The 22,848-nt window shown below is 31.2% G+C and overlaps 1 protein-coding gene across 1 annotated transcript in view; it reads left to right on the top strand.

Moving 5' to 3' along the window:
* The first annotated feature begins 5,071 nt into the window (after positions 1 to 5,071).
* Positions 5,072 to 22,848, top strand: part of LOC115884429 (protein phosphatase 1 regulatory subunit 3B) — a 67,872-nt gene continuing 50,095 nt past the window's right edge. The window contains exon 1 of the mRNA XM_030902996.1: positions 5,072 to 5,384. The gene's annotated coding sequence lies outside the window, so the exon portion shown is untranslated. The remainder of the gene's footprint in view (positions 5,385 to 22,848) is intronic.

The following is a 22,848-nucleotide window of genomic DNA, read 5'->3' on the forward strand; positions in this document are numbered from 1 at the left end:
GAAGAACCTGGAAGACTCCATCCTTAACTTGGATTGGAATCATCCAACGTTCTAAGACACTCCAAGAAATTTCTCAGAACTTACGACCGAGAAAAATCAAAGAATTTCCTTGATTTAACTAAGAAAAATCCTCGGATTGTCGCGGGATTTTTAACAGGACACTGTCTCATCATTGGACACCCCAGTAGATTGAAGGTAAGAAACAATGGCAAATGCAGACTCTGTAGGGAAAATGGGGAATTGATGTTGAAAATTATCCAAATATGAAAGGCGTCAGCGGTGGCTATGAAATGGGAGTTCGCTGTCGTTTCATATGTAAAATTATATGCGGGGAATATCATAGATGTTAATTTCCAAGCCAACTAAACGCCGTTTTTTTTTCGATCATATGGTACAAAGAATTAGGCAACTATACTCTGTTTTTTTTTTCTCAGGTAAGATTTCGACAAACGAGGACAGAAGAACAGTAGATGACGTCCCATACCAATCTATTTTTTTTACTAAAAAAAGTTTCTAATAATTTTTAAGTTAACTATGGATGGGTTTAAATATAAATCCGTCATGCGTCGTCTCTTGTTGTTTTTAACCAGTTTTATTGGTTTATTTCAAAAATGACAGATCGTATTTCAATTTTATTGGTTTGACGGAACGATGAACGACAAACGGACGCCGATGCGTATGAACTCGCCTTTAGATTTTTGTCATTTTTGACGCTTGTCAAAGTCTTGCCAAATTATAGGTTATAATTTTGTGTCAACTTTTGTCAAATACCCTGCGTTTTGGAAGGTGTTTTGTGTCTTTTGAAGTCAAGTGAAGGAAAAATCGAGTGAAAATTAACTATAGACCTAGAGCACAGTTTATGGTTAATATTCACTGCCCAGGCAGAAAGTCTTATACACCATTAAAGTTACCGTCAATAAAGTTCGTATACCATCTTGTCGTAGATAAGTGCATCTCGAATATGGTAGAAGGACCATACGTGACCATACTAAACACATACTAAAAACTGGAGTAGCTGTAAAATATCGACATCACACGATAGGTAAATTATGGATTTTAGTACTGCAGAAAAATTATGTCAAAAGGTACTGGTTTAAAAAAATTAAGATTAAAGTAAGTTAATCAACCTTTAAGGTATAAAATTTGGTGTTATTATTAATAAAATAGTTTGTTTTATTTATTCCTGTGGAATATTACAAATTTGTATTTGTACATAAGTTATATTGATAAATATAATCATAAATGCGGGAAGTTTCATAAAGCTTGAAAGTAAGAAATAGTTTTTTTTTTATTTTCTTTTTGGTATGTGGTGTCTTGTTCTTGTTTGTTTTGTATTAACACATACCGTTTTTTATTAAATAAAATAACTCGATTACATTTTTTCACTTTTATACAGTTTTTTTTTCACAATATTTTGAAGTAATCACTTGTCAGTCAAATTTTAAATATATTAATTTCCTGCTATGCGTTCCAGTTGTACAAACTTATTTCTTTGTAAAATAAAATAAACTACTTTGAAATTAAAATGACAGACACATCTATCACTGTCAAGGATCTTCTCGTTGGACAGACTATAATAACTAATAATGTTTGTAAAATGTTACCTAAATATTTCCAGTGGATAATCGAAAATCTTCTTAAAGAAGCCTCAAAGGTTAACTGAAAAAAATGTATAAATCTCATCATTTAGTCGAGTGTTTTTTGATCACCGAAATTTATGATTCTATTTTCGAGTCGTGATCAAATTGTGCAAGATGATGTCGCGACAGAACTAAGCAGATAAGAAATAATTCGTATTGAACGAAAACAAAATATCTAAAATAAAATATTTAAAAGTGCACCAACATTGTTCGTATTATAATAACTTTTTGTTGTCAAATTGATATTTTTACAGATACCCTGACCTAAGAAAATAACTCTGATATTGTTAAATTCATTTTGAATTTGAATATAGCTAAGAACTAAAAATTTCTGGATAGGCGGTCTTTTTTAAGGGTCTTTTCTGTCTCAGCTTATTTTGAAGTGGTCCTGTTTTGTGTGGGGTCCACTACAACAATCATACTTAAGAGACAAAGTACCGAATATCGAAGGGTTTGACTAGGTTTGACAGAACAAAAGTCATGGATTCCATAGAGAACATAACAACTTTGAAATGAAATTGGGCAGGGCACATTGCAAGGCTAAACGATGACCGATGGACGAAGAAAATAATAGAATAGAGACCCAGACCTGATGCATTCAGGGGCAGAGTCCGTATACAATATCCGTCCTCCAACCAGATGGCATGACGACTGCAGGCGTATCCACAGTAACTAGATGCAAATAACTCAAGATAGGGAGTTATGGAAGCAAACGAGAGAGGCCCACGTCCAGCAGTGGACTTTAGTGGCTGGTTGATGATGATGAATATAATTTCGTTTTCATTCTTTAATCGATTATTATTGATAGAGATTTAATTAACATCATATTTTTTGCTGTTTTAAAATGTTAAAGAACCACAATTTATTTAGTTTATTACTGCGGAAAGTGTGATAATAGTTATCAGAAAGTGTAATACTTTAACAACAGAAAAACTATGACGTTAATCAAAATTAATAATAACAATCTATCAAAGAATGGAAATCGAAATTATATCTATCGAAACGCGTTTTGACTTTTAGGACTTCAGAAAAATTCCACCATATTTACAGGTTTTTTATTTTTCTCTAGAACAGTATGGAAAGTTAGAAAAGTTTTAAGGGTTTTTTTAATTTTAGAACAAGCAAAAATTTTTATGAAGAATTTTATATGTGAACGTTCCTCCTGTACAGGATGAGTCAACGATAGAGTAAAGTCCATTATCTCATTTGTTTCGAGGTTTACAAAAAAATATTAAATATAAAAGTTATAAGAAAGGTTAAGATACACATTTTAAAATTATTATACAGTATACAAGGTGCTTCAAAAAAGTGTGGCGGATATAACATATGTTTTTTTTTTTAAATGCAACACCCTGTTTGTTATTTTATTTTTAGATTCTCCGTAAAATTCCATAACTTTTTATATATAATGTTATATACCTAAAACTATAGTTTTTGTAATATTTCAATTTGTTTAAACAAATGTTAAATTGTAGTGTGGCAAAAAATTGTTAGTGGTCCCATTGTTTCTGAAGTTGGAGTACCAAAATTTGGTAGGAGGGTTTTATAGAGGTGAAAAATAAGATATATGTAAAGATATTTTAGTCAAATGATACAGGGTGTTCAAAATATATTTATGAATTTCAACTACTTAAAATTAAAAAATTTCAATTTTTTTAACCGGGACACCCTATATATTTTAATTTTTTCTGATAGGCTTTACAAAACTTTTCAACTTTTATCGAGTATGTCATATATCTATTTTTAATAGTTTGCGATTTATTCAATTTTTTTTTTATTTTTACCCAAATATTTAATACAATTACCCTATAAAATCATAGTTACCATGACAAAACAAAACTATTTATTACCTATCTTTAACAAGTAGCTTAATAACTAGTTACAATTGCTGGTATTAGTTAACATTAATTAACTTTACTCAAATAAACTAAAATTGCAGTCATAAATTTTTTGGTGTATTTCTATATTATGAAAGATGACACTTGGATTTTCCATCGGGGCGACTACTGAAGACTACTGATATAGGAATTTTCTTCGACATACAGTAACGTTTTTTTCTCGTAGTAATTCTGGTTTATAATTCATTTGGTAAAGCCAATATTACTACTGCCACGAAACCGTCCCATTACACACTGAAGATGTTTTCTAGATAATCTACAAATCTACATATATTCTTATAGTACTTAGCAAAGTATCTACTATATAATATATAGTACTGAACCAAAAAATATGTTTTTCTTGACTTGTTGGTGTATATCAGTCACATGGACTAATTCATTTCAGGAAAATCTGCATCTATTATCTCTACCATTTACACTTATTACAACAAATTAAACTAAAATTTAATTTTTTTTCTTAACTTGCTTAACAAACATGAAATTTTGATAATTATTACTTTTTGTCCTGGTAACTATAATGTTATAGCGTAATTGTATTAAAAATATGGGTAAAAATAGAAAAAATTGGAATAAATCGCAAACTACTAAAAATAGGTATATGACATAAAAGTTAAAGAGTTTTGTAAAGTCTATCAGAAAAAATGAAAATATATAGGGTGTCCCATTTAAAAAAAATGAGATTTTTTAATTTTAAGTAGTTGAAATTCACAAATATATTTTGAACACCCAGCATCTAACTAAAATATCTTTACATAGGACTTTTTCTATATCTCTATAAAATTCTCCTACCAAATTTTAGTTGTCCAACTTCAGAAACAATGTCATCATTGACAATTTTTTATCACACTGCAATCTAACATTTGTTTAAACAAATTTAAATATTACAGAAACTATTAATTTTAGGTATATAACATTATATACAAAAAAGTTATGGAATTTTACGCAGAACCTAAAAATAAAATCAAAAATAGGGTGTTGCATTTAAAAAAACATATGTTATATTCGCCACACTTTTTTGAAGCACCCTGTATACTCTATAATAATTTTAAAATGTGTATCTCAACCGTCCCTATAACTTTTATATTTAATATTTTTTTGTAAACCTCGAAACAAATGAGATAATGGGCTTAACTCTAGCGTTGACTCACCCTGTACAGACAATCCGGGGACGTACTCATACTGTAGTCAACAAATAAGTTTCCTCTGGTTAAACAGATTAATTTAAATTACCCTGTACATCGCATAATACATTGCATAAATGCTGCATCAATATCACCATGCAGGACGCAGGATCCCCTGTATAATTTCGGAAGATAGGCCTATCAAAACTTAAAAAATCAGAAAATCCCAATAGAAACGCACTCGTATCTTCATTGATAGTATTGATACAGTATTTCGTGGCCAGACCGTGACAATTAATAGCCACCACAGTCGCCGAACACTCGGTATTCCGGTGTTTAAGTCTGGCTGAGAGAGATAAGCGTCCACGTGTTGTGGCATGGTGGGGCAAAAGCCGGCTCAGACAGTCCTGCCCGTCGCTGATTGCCAGCCCGGCTCAGTTTCCAACTTCGTCAACATCTCGCCGGTCGTACTGAAAACACTAGTACTAACAGTAAATTACAATCATCTTAAGCTACACTACATCCTAAAATGTAGTATCTGTATCGCTCAAACACGAAAAGGACTTAAGAGAAAGAAAAAGAAATGAAAACAAGCAACTAAAAGTCAGAAATTCCGTCCGTCACATCAGTGAGTGTGTGGTTGTCTTTAAAGACTCTCGAAAGAAAATAGTTCGCGCTAAAAAGGAAGAATAAGTTTGAAAGTTGTTTTTTTTTTATAGAAACAGGTAAGGGAATGTGATTTATTTATTATTTTTCTGATAGTTTGGTTTGGATTAATTTTAAAATTCTATACATTATTAAAATCACAGGGTTTTACTTTTTGTTGCTTTTTTATAAATAATTGAATACGTCTATCTTAAAAAAATAATGACCAATTAACTAAAAATACATAAACACATCTAGTAACTAGTTAATATACCGTATAATTAAAAAAAAACGGCGTCCAGTTGACAGCAATCTTCATTTCCATGCCATGTCTGACGCCGTTTTTTTCGATCGCATATTATTATTTCTGTATGTTCTCTTTTTTGACAGCTTATTTAAAGATTTTTTACGAACTATTATAATGAAATATATTTAATATAACTAAACTTAAATAACTAAAATATTTTAGTCTTTGACATATCTGGTTTTCCTATTTCTGTTTTTTTTATATTCTGTAAAATGCAAGGTTTTATTTTTTGCTACATTACTATACCTACTACAGTAGACCTATAAATAATTTTTTGGCTTGTTTTTTGCCTTAAATTTAAAATATTTTAGCGTCAAATTATATCTTTAAAATATCAAAGGAATTATTAATAATATACACGTACGTGTAAAAAGAAATAAAAGATGCCAAAGATGACTTAATGCAGGAGATACAGGGTGTCCCATTTTCCCGTGTGTTTTAAGGGGTCTCTCTACGAAATTAAAGATACTACACACAGATTTGTCCTAGTCCTCTTAGTTCCTGAAATACAGGGCGAATTTAAAATTGTTGCATTTTTCAACTACGCTCGTATCTCGGTTATGTTTATAACTTATCGAGAAGGTAAAAACTGTGACAAATAGAGTTTTCCTTGTAGAATACATTGGCTTAAGTAGTTTTTCGCTGAGAGCTGTCATTCTTGAATTATGAACAAAACTTATTTTTTTTAAATGGGATACCCTGTATATTATATTTTTATTTTATTAGCGTTGTTATGAAATGTTTAAAAATATGATATACTTTATACTTATTTTCATAAATAAATATCTCATAGAATAGATCAAGAGTCTTTCATAAAATAATTTAGTACTCAGGTAGAAGTGACCAGAGGTTACTATAATTTATACTATGATAATAAAACAGCTCTAAATTGCGCAAAAAGCATAAATGACAAATATAAAATGCACTTTTATGGTGTATTTAATAATTGATATTATATATTATATTTAATAACTTTGTTATTATTACCTAGTAAAGTTATATTGAATTAAAGACAATTTATTTTGTGTTAAATGAATTCTTTTAAATATCCTACTTTTAAAAAGAGTACTTATAGATGTATTTAGTTAACAATAAAGAAAAAATCTTGGTTGAGAGATACTACAATACTACAGAACTAAGTTTTTCAGTAGCTAATCGACAATACATATACATTTTAAAATTTCTAGAATACCTACTTTTTAATATTATTCTTATACAATATGATTGAAAAAAAAACTGCGACAGCGATGGCTATGAAATGAAAATCGCTGTGATTTTATATGGGGAATGTCACCGATCGTCATTTCCAAGCCAACTGGATGCCGTTTTTTTTCGATCATTCGGTACATAGTTAAAGAAAGACATGTATAGTAAAATAATATAGTAGTTAAATGGGATTGCTTCTTAAAAAATAAACTAAATCATTCAATTCACTTATTGCATGCCTCAACACCATTTAAGATGAAGAAGTTTGTACAGACTTTTACAAACGATCTCTAAACATGCTACTATCTATGTATCTATACAAGGTATTCCCAGAAATAAGTGCAAGTATTTTAACTGGTAGTCAACCCCAGAAACACGCCTAGGTATAATTTTTTTTTTTCAATGATTTTTTTTTGAAAATTTGCATTTTTTTAGTTTTTAGATAAAAAACATAATTTCTTGGTAATATGGCAACATAGGTAGTAGATAATCCAGAAAAGATCCAGTGGTTCTCAAAATTTGAGCAAAAAATCATTTTTTTTTGGAAATTTTCAAAGTAAAATAACTCCGTTATTTTGAACTTATTTGAAAAACGATAAAGAGAAAATATTTAAAGAAGGCATCCATTTTTCTCAAAGAGACCTGGTTCAAATTAAAAAACTAGAAAAAAGACTTAGACCGAGACTTAGTAGACCGAGACTTTGAGTCTTTTTTCTACTTTTTTAAGAGAAAATATGTTTCTTTTATCGACATCCACCACCCCTTAAAATACTTACACTTATTTCTGGGACACCCTGTTTATAAAGCTGTTATTTTATCTGAAAACTGTACCCTGTATTTATTTTATATGTCACAGATCTGTTTGGTTATTGCCTATCTTTAAAAACAGAAAAACAAGTCATTTTATCTACCTTCTATCTACCTATTCTCTTATAAATTTATTATATTATGTGACATTATTAATGTCACATTAATGATGTAAATAAATTATTAGAATAGTTAGATGAGTGTCCGTTTTCATTTTATATTATTACTCAAAGTCTCAGGTTATTGTATTTCTTGGTTTTTGTTGTTACCCATAAAACGTAGAGGGAATTATGGCTTCTTAATTCCCGTTAATAACCCGTTATCCCAAGGGAGTTATGATCCTGTTATGACTTATGACTCTATTTATGGTCAGCGTAACCAAGACTATAAAAGCTTATATTAATTCAGTAGAAAATAAAGAGTTTTTTTCGGTGTATACGACTAGAAATACACTCCTGGACAAAATTATCGCACCACGGCTTATTTCTTTAAGAAAATAATAAATATCAATTAAAACAATTAAAACAGGAGTTTATTTTTGCTCGTGCGCAAAACAGAACTGGACAAAAACAATGCTTACACTATATTTTGGTGTCTAAGGTCAATTTTTTCTGAATTATTGAAATTCCTTATTTTGCATTTTTTCCTACATGTACCTAAGGCAAACAGTTTCAGTAGTACTTCGTACTCTTTAAGGTGATATTAAAAAAATACGGTTGTGAAACATATACCATTCCATCTATTGAGTATGGATAGAGCGTCACGTCATCCGACTGAAAATGAAGCTGTCCAAGCAATAACTTTAGAGAAGGTCGAAGTTACTGTTATGTGTCTGGCGATTTAGGCGTGCATCACACAACGGTTATAAGAGCTGTGCAGCGTTTTCGGGAGACCGGAACTTATACAAGAAGACCAGCACAAGGACGACATAGAGCTACTTCTAAAAGAAATGACAATTTTTGCACCTCAATGTTCTAAGAAACAGAACATCTACCAGCCGTAGCTTAAACAATTTGATTAGGGAAGTACGCCATATCAGTATTTGAGATCGTACAGTTAGAAGACGCCTCCATGAAGCGAATTTAAGTAACAGAAGGCCGGCAACTGGACCTCTCCTCACCAGACAACACCGTGTTAGTCGTTTAAGATTTGCAAAACAATACTCGGGATGGAATTTAAATGACCGGAAGCGCGTCTTGTTTACAGACGAGACGAGAATTGGATTGCGATCACCCAGACGGTCATTGTAGAGTCTGGAGAAGAGACGGTGAACGATTTGCCCAAGCATGGCGTATCTCCAAGGGAACCATTTGCTGGAGGAAGTCTTATGTTTTGGGGAGGCATCGCCTACGATGCCTGTACGGAGTTAGTGCCTCTACCTAGACCTGCCCTTAATGCACGCAGATATGTGTTAGAGATCCTTGAAGAACATGTACTTTCATTTGCGCCGTTCATAGGAGCGGATTTCTTACTAATGCATGATAATGCTCGGCCTCACGTCGCGTCGCTTTGGACGTTATTCAATACCTTAATGATGTAGGAATTACAACTTTACACTGAATCCAATAGAACGTGTCTGGAACATGTCAAAAAGGCGTTTTCGGCAAAGAAATCCTCCACCCCGAATATTAGCTGAACTGGAACAGGCTGCGCGTAAGGAGTGGGAAAACATTCCACAGGAAACTTTTCAAAATTTGATAAGAGGAATGTCACGAAGACTTCAAGCGGTTATTGCAGTTAGAGGTGGCAACACACGATACTAATAATGCATTACGGTTGTTCCTGGGGCTATTGTTTTATTTTTGTATTGAATTTGAAATTATTAAAAATCTATTTTTTCCCTAAAAATGCATTTAGTTAGTTAAATCTCGTTTTGTTGAATAGAATATGATTCTTTTTTGCTAATAAATAATGCACAGTTAACAATGTTAATTAACAAGCTAAGCGGTTCCTTATTTTGTGATGATTATTATTAAGTTCAAATACTAAGTTTACTTCCTATTAAATTAAGTAGGTAGGTATATATTTAATTCCTACTTCTGTCAATAAAATGTTACTTAAGTGGTATTTTCTCGAGAAGCAACTCGAAAATAGAAAGTGTATAATTAAGTTTATGCAAAAATATTTGACATTTTAGGAAATTTCTTCACATTTATTTAAAATACCTATTTTAAAATTGCACGTTTATGACTTTTAGACAATGGGAATTACATAGTAACGTACTACATGATATTAAACCCACAATAAATATATAACAAGAAGATTAACTTTGAATTCCAATAAGTTTGATAACAAATAGAGTAATGCTGTCTAGTCTGAATAAAAATTTCGTCATTTATTAAAAAAATTATTTATGTAGTACTAATTCAATATCATTTTATAACCGAAATTTGGCTAAAAATAACTTTAATTTTTTTTATCAAATTCACGATAAGAAATAGTAATTCTATACTAGTGCTTCACTCTCCGGTGTTTTTCAAAAGTTTTTTCGAGATAGAAAAACGAGATTTGGTTTATTAGTATATGATATAAATTAGGATTCATTGGGTGTATTCAATTAGTTTCGGTCACTTCCTGTTTCACCGGAAATGACTGCAAATTTTGATTTTTAAATGGCACCCTTGGTGTTTTTTGACTTTATTTGATAAAACTGGACCATACTGAATAGAAGACATATCATAAGTAAACTTGACATTTTCAATACAAAAAATAGCACTTTAGAGTTCAATCTAGAACAGTGATTCCCAAAGTGGTCCAGGTGGACCCCCAGGTGTCCACGGGAGACTTGCTGGGGGTCTACGTAGGCGTGAACAAAAAATGGGGGTCCATAAGATGTTAATGGGGGTCCACGAAAATTTATCTGCTTTTGATAGTAAAGAGCAAAAATGTAAGCATAGTTTTTATAAGGGCCTACCTTTGACTGATTAGTATTTATAACCTACGAAGAAAAAATAAAATGCTACATACCGGATAAATAGCATTCTTTCATGATAAGATACAACTATAAAAATGATATAAAATCAACAGGGTTCGGAAAACTACATGTTACTTTTAAAAACTACATAAACTACATTACATGTAGTTAATGTAGTTTATGTAGAGGGTGTAGTTTATGTAACCTATGTATGTAACGTTCAAATATCAAAGGTTTGAGGTTATAATAAGTTGAAGCTTTAAAAACACATAATGTATTTAAGAAAACAGAAGAAATATGGCTTTAAATATAATATTTACATCATATTATCTCTATTACACCTCATACAAATGAAAATTATTCATAATATCAATACATAGTTTATTAACGTAGTTTTCATGTAGTTAATGAACGGGAAAAGACGTAGTTTTTAAAGAAAAACTACACGTAGTTACTCAGGTAAATTACGTCTTAATTAACTACTTCCGAACCCTGGCAGGGTTCGGAAAACTACATATTACTTTTAAAACTACATAAACTACATTTCATGTAGTTAATGTAGTTTATGTAGAGGGTGTAGTTGTAGTTTATGTAACTTGTGTATGTAACTTTCAAATATCAAAGGTTTGAGGTGAGGTTTTAATAAGTTGAAGCTTTAAAAACACACAATGTATTTAAGAAAACAGAAGAAATATGGCTTTAAATATAATATTTACATAATATTATCTCTATTACACCTCATACAAAGGAAAATTATTCATAATATCAATACATAGTTTATTAACATAGTTTTCATGTAGTTCATGAACGGGAAAAGACGTAGTTTTTGAAGAAAAACTACACGTAGTTAATCAGGTAAATTACGTCTTAATTAACTACTTCCGAACCCTGAAAATCAATATACTATATACGGGGTATCTACAAAATATTAAATACTAGCTAACTATACAGGGTGAGTCTGAAATAAGTGCAAATATTTTCTGGTACCTATATCTGGATAAAAGAAACATATTTTCTCTTTACAATTTTTCAAATAAGTCCAAAATAACCGTGTTAATTTTAGTTTAGTCTAGCGTCAGATTTAGTGGTTATGTAATAAATACTTCGTATTGTTGCTCTCTCCGACTTACTAGATTGCCATAGCGATTCACTCCAATTCACTCGTATACATGTAAACGCCAACCCACGGTTTCGCTTGCCAGCAGGATATGGGAAATTTAATCGATCATAATTTTTAAGCCAACTGGACGATCATTTCAAACATACAGTACATCATTGCAATATCCTAAGTGGAAAGAAAATAGATCACCTTTCTGTTTTGTACTATGGTCCGTTTCTTCCGATGGCTAATTTCGTCTATCGGTCCTGGGATGAAAAAACATAAAATTCAGTTGGATTTGATGATCCTTTTCTGTTACCTAAATCAGGAGAATGACAATGAGCATGTTAAGATAAAAAAAATATTTTTCCACACGTTAGTCCGAAGAGTTTTATCAAAAACCTATATTTGCCTAAATAATTTATGTATGAAATTTGCAAAGCGACGTGTATACAAAAGTAATAAAATGGCGACAAGTCAACGTTGTCAACGTCAACGACCCGATAAGGACAAAAGTGGTGTTCAAATGACATACATATTCATATTATGGGTCCCAAAAATGGTTTTTGTCTCCTTTCAACGCACGCTTTAGAAAGAAAAAGAGATGAACTCAATTACTGAAAGAACGTCAAGGTTTTATCTGTCACTCTTGTCGGTAATTTATCGGTAAGGAAGATTCCTAGAAAATCGCTTGTAGCCAAGTTTTGAACCATTGCCAGTTCTCCCATAAGAAGTGTCATCCACCTGCTGCCAGTCATTGCCATTACAGAAAATGTTCTACCAGGGGATGTTTTGTGCTTGGTGATAAAGTGGCTTTTAAATTCCTTACTTACACCATTCCACAGGGTGAAGTATATTAAGCTCTCTAAAGATTAAGATTCCTGAAAATGAACTAATACATTATGTACAGGGACATCATTTTAAGTGTCTCACTCGATTTATAATTTCCCTGTTTGGTATTTAAAGATAGTAGAAAGATTTTCTAATGTAATTTTTCGCGAGGATGCCGATTCTCTACACCAAAATTTTTTAAAACGTCAATTTTGACAGATACGACGCCATCTTGATTTTTTTTAAATGGAAACCCCCACATATTTTAGCATGGTCCGGTAGACATATTTTAGCTAATTTCAAAAATATATAGTTTAGTATACTTTGCTCTTACCGTTTTCGATATACAGTGGATTTAAAAATGAATTGTTCCAGAATCATTTTAAGTGTCTCACCCAATTTAAAAAAAATCAAGAAGGCGTCGTATCTTGAGTAAAAATGATACTTCTACTCCCTGTATCTCCGAAACTAAGCATGTTAGGACATTTATACGAACTTTTTTACTTATTTTTATCTGCAAAATATGCTGCCAAAGTTTCCGGAATCACCCGGTATGTAAAGGTCATATTGAAGAAGAATCAAAGTATAAATAAATAAAAAAAATTAAGCGTCGTAATTGTCAAATTTGACATTTTCAAGAATTTTAAAATTCGAAAATTGTAAACTGGATGAGTCACTTAAAATAATTCTAAAGATTTCATTTTTAAATGCACTGTATATCGAAAACGGTAATTCAAAGTATACTAAACTATATATTTTTGAAATTAGCTAAAATATGTCTACCGGACCATGCTAAAATATGTGGGGGTTTCCATTTAAAAAAAATCATGATGGCGTCGTATCTGTCAAAATTGACGTTGTAAAAAATTTTAATGTAGAAATTCGGCATCCTCACGGAAATTTACATTGAAATATCTTTTTACTATTTTAAAATAGAGAGGAGGAAAAGTTTAAATTGGGTGAGACACTTGAAATGATTCTGGAACAATTCATTTTTAAATACACTGTATATCGAAAACGGTAAGTGCAAAGTATACTAAACTATATATTTTTGAAATTAGCTAAAATATGTCTACCAGACCATGCTAAAATATGATAGGGTTTCCATTTAAAAAAAATCAAGATGGCGTCGTATCTGTCAAAATTGACGTTGTAAAATTTTAATGTAGAAATTCGGCATCCTCGCGAAAATTTACATTGAAATATCTTTCTACTATCTTAAAATAGAGAAGAGGAAAAGTTTAAATTGGGTGAGACACTTAAAATGATTCTGGAACAATTCATTTTTAAATACACTGCATATCGAAAACGGTAAGAGCAAAGTATACTAAACTATATATTTTTGAAATTAGCTAAAATATGTCTACCGGACCATGCTAAAATATGTGGGGGTTTCCATTTAAAAAAAATCAAGATGGCGTCGTATCTGTCAAAATTGACGTTGTAAAAAATTTTAATATAGAAAATCGGCATCCTCGCGAAAAATTACATTAGGAAATCTTTCTACTATCTTTAAATACCAAACAGGAAAATTATAAATCGAGTGAGACACTTAAAATGATGTCCCTGTACATCATAAAAATACTATTTTTTTTTTCACAGTTCAGTACAAAAAGTTGTTCATTGATTTAGCCTTGTTTGTCGTAGAATTATCGACTGCTTTAAACCGATAACCTAAATTATCAAAGTCACACACACATTAAAGGTTGATTTCCTTTTTATTGTCGTTTTTTAACGTACATGTCTGCATTTACGAACCGACGAGCAACGTTCAAGAAGTTACATACATCCATCAGACCCGTCCTGATAAATACCGTATGCACATGTATAATCAATAAGATTACTTACGTCTTTTATATAAATCTCATAATTAGAGTGAGAGCTAAATTGGCTTCTTGATTTGATTTAGATGGTTGGGTATAATTGAGTTAAGAAACTATTTGAAAAAGCCTGACACTAATGTGATACATAGCTGATGGTTTGTATTTAATCTTATTTTCTGTTAAGACATGTATATGTCAGACAGATAAATGGGTAAGCATGGAGGCACCCGTATTAATAACTGTTATAGTAGGGGAGCTCAACGAACCAATGGGCACCTACCCTAGCATCCTACAGGCAGAAATCTACGCTATCGAAAGATGCGTACAACTTATCTTAGGAACTAACGGAAACAAGAAATAGCCATCTTATCTGATAGTCAAGCAGCGTTAAAAGCGATCAATTCAGTATCAATCAATTCGAAATTGGTCAAAGAATGCGTAAAGAAGCTGAATAAATTAGGCAAAGAAAACAAAGTCTTCCTACTCTGGGTGCCTGCTCACCAAGGGATAGAAGGCAATGAAAAAGCAAATGATCTAGCTAGAAAAAGGAGCGAACACTCCCCACTAACTGGACCAGAACCGTTATGCTTTCCAAGTGGTAACCAACTCAAGACGGAACTCAAGAACTTGGAAGACTCCATCCGCAACCTGGAATGGGAATCTTGCAACGGTCTAAGACACTCGAAGAAGTTTCTGAGGGCTTACGATCATGAAAAATCAAAGATCTTCCTGAATTTAAGTAAGAACAATCTTCGAATTGTCACGGGGTTTGGTTTGGTCACTGTCTCCTCAATGAACACATCATGCAGATTCTGTGGGGATAATGGGGAAACACCAGTACACCTCATCACTGAGTGCGCGTACGACTGATACTGGAGATGGAGAACTACCTTCTATAAAACCGTCCCAGATACTGGCTTTTGTCAAAGCCCTGGGACTGTAAGATCAGTTATAACTCAAGAAAGGGGGACACAATAGATCTGTAAGGTTGCAGTGATTAACCCCCCTCCCACTCATTCTAAATTCTAAAAAAAATTCTAGGGGAGCTCAAGCGGGAATTTTGGGATTTACTTAAACCAGACCAAATTAATTGACATTATGAGATTTTCAAAGCAAGGTACATTTATCATAAATTGTTCAGTTTAGTCAGTTTGTTGAATGCGTATACGATAACTATTTGTGGTTACTAATTGGTGTTTTGAGTTAAAATTTCTTTTTTACCCAGTGTTGCCAACTTTCTGAAATAGAACTTCCCACGAAGACACATATCGTCATCAACACAATACAGATAATATATTTGTTAAATAAAAATTTGAAAATTTTTCAAGCAATTTTAGAGATTACTTTTAATTGTATTGCGTTTTCCTGGGGTCGAAATATACCATCCATACAGGGAATCCGAGAAATAAGTGTCAATTTTTTTAGTTTTTAGTTAAAAAATATAATTTCTTGGTAATATGGCAATATAGGTATTAGATTAAATTTACAAGAAAGAAAATCCAGAAAATATCGAGTAGTTCTCAAAATTTTAACAAAAAATCATTTTTTTTTGGGAAATTTTCAAAGTAAAATAACTCCGTTATTTTGGACTTATTTGAAAAACGATAAAGAGAAAATATGTTTCTTTTATCGAGATCTACCACCACTTAAAATACTTGCATTTATTTCTGGGACACCCTGTATATATAAATATTTGCACTTATTTCAAATTCACAATGTATTCGAGGGAAGGGGATACAAGAATAATGTCTGAAGCCAACCGAAAATGTGTATTTAGTTGCGGTAATTAGAATGTCCCACAAATATGGTGGTTTGGGTTAAAATTTCCCTTTTCCCTCTAGATCTCGAAAATTTCCACGAGCTGGCATCACTGTTTTTACCTCTCGATCTCGAAATTTCTCACCAATCAGGAAATTGCCCATGAGTTGGCATCACTGGTCCCAGTGCTCGAGTAAGTCCCCATTTAGCATCCTTTGCTCCCCTACTATTAATTTGAAGTCATATCATATAACGTCAACAATTCAATTGTCGACGTGAGACGTGACATTCTCGACGTTGTCAAACTCTGCCGGTCAGTGTATATCGCCATCAAACTATCGATTCGACATTTTGATATATCGATATTAATATCCGTCTCTAACTTAATGGGCAATAAATCAGATGGAAGAACACAGGGTGTTTCTATTTATAAGCTCGTTTAAGCCCATTCGAACTAAATTTAGACATAGGTAGACTACCTTAACGTCTTGGGAGTCTAATTTTATGCGTTTGCCTAGCCGAAAGGTCACTCAAAAGAAACGGAGGAGAGGTGAACAAACTTGTTTTCTAAAAATAATTCCAAGCTCTTTCAAGTCGGATTACTTCAGAGAGTATTTCGAAAATGAACGCATTTAGGAGTAAGGATCGTCTGGGCCACTTGACACATCCTTCAGTGGATTAAAAGGATTAATGTTTCATTTTGATTAATGATCTTTTAAGGACTGAGGGAATGTACTTTTTTAATTCTAAACCCCATATACAGGGTTAGTCTTAAATTAAGTCTTAATATTTCGACCCCAGGCACACGTGTATGAGGTTTTTTCGCGAACAAAAAATTTTGAAAATTTGAAATTTTTTGAGTAAAATTGTGGATTTTTTTTAAGTTTTAATTAAAAAACAATACAAGGTGTCCCTAGTATAGTCAAACCCCAAAAAGACGCTTATGAGTTTTTTCCGCGAAAAAAAAAATAAAAATTCTGAATTTTTTGAAAAATTTTATGGATTTTTTTTTCCTGAAAACAATTTGGAAGTTTGTATAGTTTTTAATTAAAACACGTAATTTCTTGATAATATGACGACATAGATAGTAGAATAAATTTCCAAAAAAGTAAATCCAGAAAAGATCCAGTGGTTCTCAAAATTTGAGCAAAAAAATCATTTTTTTGTGAAATTTTCAAAGTAAAACAACTCCGTATATCTTTGGGTGGGTCTTAAATAAGTGCAAATATTTTTAGGGCAGTATATTTCGACCCCAAAAATACGATTATGAGGTTTTTTTCGCGAAAAAAAAAAATTCGGATTTTTTTGAAAAAATTTTGGAAGTTTGTATAGTTTTTAATTAAAACACGTAATTTCTTGATAATATGACGACATAGATAGTAGATTAAATTTCCAAGAAAGAAAACCCAGAAAAGATCCAGTGGTTCTCAAAATTTGAGCAAAAAATAATTTTTTTGGGAAATTTTTAAAGTAAAACAACTCCGTATATCTTTGGGTGGGTCTTAAATAAGTGCAAATATTTTTAGGGCAGTATATTTCGACCCCAAAAATACGATTATGAGTTTTTTTTCGCGAAAAAAAAATAAAATTCGGATTTTTTTGAAAAAATTTTGGAAGTTTGTATAGTTTTTAATTCAAACACGTAATTTCTTGATAATATCACGACATAGATAGTAGATTAAATTTCCAAGAAAGAAAACCAAGAAAAGATCCAGTGGTTCTCTAAATTTTAGCAAAAAATCATTTTTTTTGGAAATTTTCAAAGTAAAACAACTCCGTATATCTTTGGGTGGGTCTTAAATAAGTGCAAATATTTTTAGGGCAGTATATTTCGACCCCAAAAACACGATTATGAGGTTTTTTTCGCGAAAAAAAATTAAAATTCGGATTTTTTTGAAAACAATTTGGAAGTTTGTATAGTTTTTAATTAAAACACGTAATTTCTTGATAATATGACGACATAGATAGTAGAATAAATTTCCAAAAAAGTAAATCCAGAAAAGATCCAGTGGTTCTCAAAATTTGAGCAAAAAAATCATTTTTTTGTGAAATTTTCAAAGTAAAACAACTCCGTATATCTTTGGGTGGGTCTTAAATAAGTGCAAATATTTTTAGGGCAGTATATTTCGACCTAAAAATACGATTATGAGGTTTTTTTCGCGAAAAAAAATTCGGATTTTTTGAAAAAAATTTTGGAAGTTTGTATAGTTTTTAATTAAAACACGTAATTTCTTGATAATATGACGACATAGATAGTAGATTAAATTTCCAAGAAAGAAAACCCAGAAAAGATCCCAGTGGTTCTCAAAATTTGAGCAAAAAATAATTTTTTTGGGAAATTTTTAAAGTAAAACAACTCCGTATATCTTTGGGTGGGTCTTAAATAAGTGCAAATATTTTTAGGGCAGAATATATTTCGACCCCAAAATACGATTATGAGTTTTTTTTTCGCGAAAAAAATAAAATTCGGATTTTTTTTGAAAATTTTGGAAGTTTGTAGTTTTTAATTCAAACACGTAATTTCTTGATAATATCACGACATAGATAGTAGATTAAATTTCAAGAAAGAAAACCAAGAAAAGATCCAGTGGTTCTCTAAATTTTAGCAAAAAATCATTTTTTTTGGAAATTTTCAAAGTAAAACAACTCCGTATATCTTTGGGTGGGTCTTAAATAAGTGCAAATATTTTTAGGGCAGTATATTTCGACCCCAAAAACACGATTATGAGGTTTTTTTCGCGAAAAAAAAAATTCGGATTTTTTTGAAAAAATTTTGGAAGTTTGTATAGTTTTTAATTAAAACACGTAATTTCTTGATAATATGACGACATAGATAGTAGAATAAATTTCCAAAAAAGTTTTTTTGGAAATTTTTTTGGAAATTTTCAAAGTAAAATAACTCGGTTATTTTGGACTAATTTGAAAAACGATAAAGAGAAAATATCTTTCTTTTATCGAGATCTACCAGCCCTAAAAATATTTGAACTTATTTAAGACTCGCCTTGTAATATGGCAAGATAGGTACATAGTAGATTAAATTTACAAGAAAGGAAGCCCAGAAAAGATCCAGTGGTTCTCAAAATTTAAGCAAAAAATATACTTTTATAAATTTTCAAAGTAAAATATTTCGGTTATTTTGGAAATATTTAAAAAACGGCAAAGAGAAAATAGGTTCCTTTTATCGAGATCTACCAGTCCTAAAATTGCCTAAAAGTCGTTACGTGTGGACCGATCTTTAATAAATGACACCTAAGCAAGTACCTTTATGTAGATTTCATTAATATCAGTGATTATTTTTCGATCACTTTAAGTGACAGGATCAATGACGGACCGCGTCGGTCAAATTTTCGTTTGTTTTTCCAAGGCAAGGCCGCCGACATTTTCATGCAAAACGTGCGTCAAATGTCAAAATCTGCGGTCCTTGAGGTGCATTCCGCTAAGGTCGCGATTCTAATCTGATTTTTCGATACTTTCGGCCTTGCTCGCAACACTTTGCGCTTAAAAATAGAACCGTTCCGTTGCGGTAGGTCGTTAAAAGTGTCTTTGATGAATGAACACCCACAGATTATATTAATTGGTAAGCATACGGGCGATTAATGTATAGCTGTAGCAAGTGGCGAGAGTATTACATGCGTGAAGGAAAACGAGTAAAAAATCCTTGTGTAGCTCGCATATGTCTGAAATATAACGGGTGTCTTAATATTCAAGTTCCAATGAAATAACTGAGAAGCATTGAATTTTTCAGAATGGCAAAACATCGGCCGGAATTTGAAAAAAATGTCCGGGATATTTAACCGCAAAAACAACTTAACTTTGTTGAATATTTTAATCGTTACAATGTCACATACTACTAAACAGACGTTGTTCGACAAGGTTCGACAGTATTCATATCTATCTGGTTAAGTTTTAACGGTGCACTCGTGTATGTGAATTGTGATTTTTTTGTCCGTATTTTGTTATTATTACGTGCGCCATATCAAAGAATATTAGAGTTAACAGCCATATGCATGCTCAATCTTTTGGAGAGGCTCAGCTCACTTGAAAGATAATATTGATTTGAGGTCGGGAGGGGCTAAGCACCCCTTAGCTTCCTCTAGTTGGGCTACTGCCTACATACAGGGTTGTTCAGCACATACGACACGGAGTATTGTAGCTAAAGGATTCGATTTATACAAATTCTAAGTTTTTGATTCGTTGAAGGACTATTAGAGGTACAATTTAAAAATATTTTTACAAAATACAGAGTGTCCCAAATAAATAAAAAATATCAAAGTTGTCTTTTTTTAAATGGAACAATGTATATTATTACATTTTTAGTTTCTAAGTTTAGTTAGTTTATCACACTTAAATTTTACCGTTTTCGAAATATTTTCAATTTTGTGAGATAGCAGTAAAATTTTTAAGGTTTCATTTCTCCAAGGAATCAAGTTTTTAATACTAAATATTTACTGAAGTTTATTTATTGATCAGTTATTGTGTTGCAATAATAAAAATAATACGACCTCATACAGAGTGTCTAAAAATTTATTTTAAACAATTTCTAATTTTAAACGGCAATAACTTGTTTAATTTAAATGGAACACCCTGTATATTTTAGAAGAATCAGATGCACAATTTAATTGTCTATCAAATTGTATGATACCATTCTTTATCTATCCCTTCAAGTTTTCGTAGAAAATGCATTTTCTATAATTTAGACCTATGTTTAGACACTCTCTATGAGGTATTATTATTTTTATTATTGCAACACAATAACTGATCAATAAATAAACTTCAGTAAATATTTAGTATTAAAAACTTTGATACCCTTGGAGAAATTAAGCCTTATAAATTTTACTGTAATTTCACAAAATTGAAAATATTTCGAAAAACGGTAAATTAAAGTGTGATAAACCTTAATCAAATTTACCTTTTATTTTAATCGTGGAAACTAAAAATTTAATAATATACAGGGTGTTCCATTTAAAAGGACAACTTTGATATTTTTTATTTATTTGGGCACTCTGTATTTTTAAAAAAATATTTTTAAATTGTACCTCTAATAGTCCTTCAACGAACCCAAAAACTTACAATTTGCAGAAATCTAATCGTTTAGCTATAATACTCCGTGTCGTATGTGGTGAACAACCGTGTATAAGTCTGTCGTTTTAATTCACAAGTAAATTTTATTTTCTGTTATTCCTTGAATGGCATCTGAGGAAATTTTAACTGATTTTCAAAAACCTCTATGGAAACCTTTCATCTTGTGATATTAGCCTAGTACGACTTCAATTATTTCTGTACTGAAAAAAAACTTCTCAATTTGCACTGAAAATAGTAGATTAAATTAGAATTTATTACAATAATTTTATTGTCAATGTTCGATAATAAATTTTTATAAATGTATAAAAATAGATTACTATAAAAAATAATAAATTACACTTACGACACACGTATATAACCGTTTTTAAGCTGATAAGGTGCGTAAAGGAATTAAATAATGTCAAAACATGAATTTGCATGGATATAGAAAAAATTCCATGACAAATAAATTCTTACCTTAAATTTTTACGTAGACTCTAAAGAAAAAGAAATATTAAGAACCTAAGCATCTTGCTGGTGTATCCAAACCTTGCAATGTTGCCACCTCCTACTTTCGATTCAAGTATTTTCTGTATATTTTAATATTTTTCTAGATTTGAATGTATGTCATATTATCTAGTGTCATGGATATCTTAAAACCATTAATTTTTAATAAAAGAGCTTTAAAAAATAGATTTGATCGTCTAATATCTTTCGTGTCTTTTCCTGGCTGGTTATAAAATGGCCAAGTCATATAATATTTTACCATAAGTAACTGAATGTCTTCAAATGGGACCAACATGGCTTATTAGAATATTTAGAAAAAAACATTTTTTTGCGAATAATTTAGTAGCACACACTTGGAATTTCGAGTCAAATTGTCGTTACATAGGTACAGGGTCTGGCAATAGTGCGTCGGGCATCTGTAGCTCCTAGAATAAAGAACTTGGGAATTTTGTTTAAGCGTAAACCTAAAGTATGTACAAGGATGTATTTCAGGAAAATATTTTAACTTCTATAGGATGTCTCAAAAAAGTGTGAGTGGATCGGGATGTTTTTTTTTAAATGGAACACCCTGTATATTATTGCATTTTTGGCTTCCTTTCAGAGCACTTATATATCTGCGAAACCGTTAAAAATTTTGAAATACTTTAAATACAAAAAATGTTCATTTTTTAATTCTCCATTCATTGAAAACATAATATACAGGGTGTTCCATTTAAAAAACGAAGAAAAATTATTTTATATTTTAGAAAGTTTGACGTAAAATTTTGAACATCCTGTATGATATACGATTACCATATTCATAGCAAAGTAAGTACAGACCATCTAAAGTAAATATCTAATATAGTTTTGATTTCAGGACAGTTCTCGTATTTTTAATAATTTTTTTAATAAAAGCCGAAAATTATATATATTTTTATTTATTTATTAGTATCCCTGAAACAATGGAAACATCTTAGGATTATGTAAAGTGATCTGAAAAGAAGCCAAAAATGCAATAATATACAGGGTGTTCCATTTAAAAAATTCATCCCGATCCACTGACACTTTTTGGGCCACCCTATAGAAATTAAAATATTTTCCTGAAATACATCCTAGAACATACTTTAGATCTGCACTTAAACAAAATTCTTAAATTTTTTATTCTAGGAGCTACAGATGCCCGACGCACTATTGCCGGACCCTGTATATAGCCCTGGCACTCTAAATTGAAATTTAAAATATTTAGTATTTT

Source organism: Sitophilus oryzae, unplaced genomic scaffold (assembly GCF_002938485.1).
Source record: "Sitophilus oryzae breed Bouriz unplaced genomic scaffold, Soryzae_2.0 scaffold_249_pilon_pilon, whole genome shotgun sequence".
Lineage (NCBI taxonomy): Eukaryota > Metazoa > Arthropoda > Insecta > Coleoptera > Curculionidae > Sitophilus > Sitophilus oryzae.